The sequence below is a fragment of the Vombatus ursinus genome, unplaced genomic scaffold (assembly GCF_900497805.2).
Source record: "Vombatus ursinus unplaced genomic scaffold, bare-nosed wombat genome assembly UNPS02014868.1, whole genome shotgun sequence".
Classification (NCBI taxonomy): domain Eukaryota; kingdom Metazoa; phylum Chordata; class Mammalia; order Diprotodontia; family Vombatidae; genus Vombatus; species Vombatus ursinus.
Window position 1 is genome coordinate 2,372 of NW_020954646.1, and position 795 is coordinate 3,166.

At 53.6% G+C, this 795-nt stretch overlaps 1 protein-coding gene across 1 annotated transcript in view; it reads right to left on the reverse strand.

Moving 5' to 3' along the window:
* Positions 1–795, reverse strand: part of LOC114028043 (venom metalloproteinase inhibitor DM43-like) — an 8,129-nt gene that overhangs the window by 1,207 nt on the left and 6,127 nt on the right. The gene's annotated exons all lie outside the window — the stretch shown is intronic.

Here is a 795-nt window from a genome sequence, read left to right on the forward strand (position 1 = left end):
CATCTTTCTAGCTCTCTATCTATCCATCCATCCATATTTGGGAGTAATCTACATAATGATGACCATTTAACTTGTGGGAGCTCATGAGGTTACTCAGAGGGAGTGTTGAGGGAGGAGGAGAGCACAGGAGAGGGCCGAAGGCAGAACCTTGGGGATCATTCCCAGGTAGGTGGCATGGTATGAATGATGAGCCACGAAAGGCTATTGAGAAGTGTTCAGACACATAGGAGGAGAATCATGAGAAAGCAGGGAGCTATCCAGGGGGAGAACGTGGTCAACAGGGTCGAGGGCAGCCTGAGAAGAGGCCATCAGACTTGCCCAAAGCTTTGCAGAGCAGTGTCCGTTGAAGCCAGACTACAAGGTTCAGAGGAGTGAATGAGAGGGAGGGAAGGGAAGCAGTGAGCACAAAGGGCTTTTTCCAGGAGCTGGGCTGAAAAAGGGAGGAGAGGTCTAGGGCAGTGGCCTGAGGGGGTGGGAGACTCTGGTGAAGGGCTTTTAAGCTGGGGTGGGGGGAGCCCCACCCACACATGTGGTGCTGGCCCTTTCTGCCCCTGCCATCTTGACTCTGGAGTTAGACAGCACAGCCTGGGTGGAGAAGAGACATCTTTAGAAGGATGAGGCTGGGGAGGCGATCATGGGAAAGCAGCTTAGCTTTGCTCTCCTCAGCCCCAGAGGGCAGAAGTCGGGGTTCCAGGGAGCTCTCTATAGGCCCTCCCATATTGCCAGGTCACCTCTTTGCAAAGCTACAAGAGAGCTGAGGATGGAGAGATCCTTTCTGGTCTTCCAAACACACTG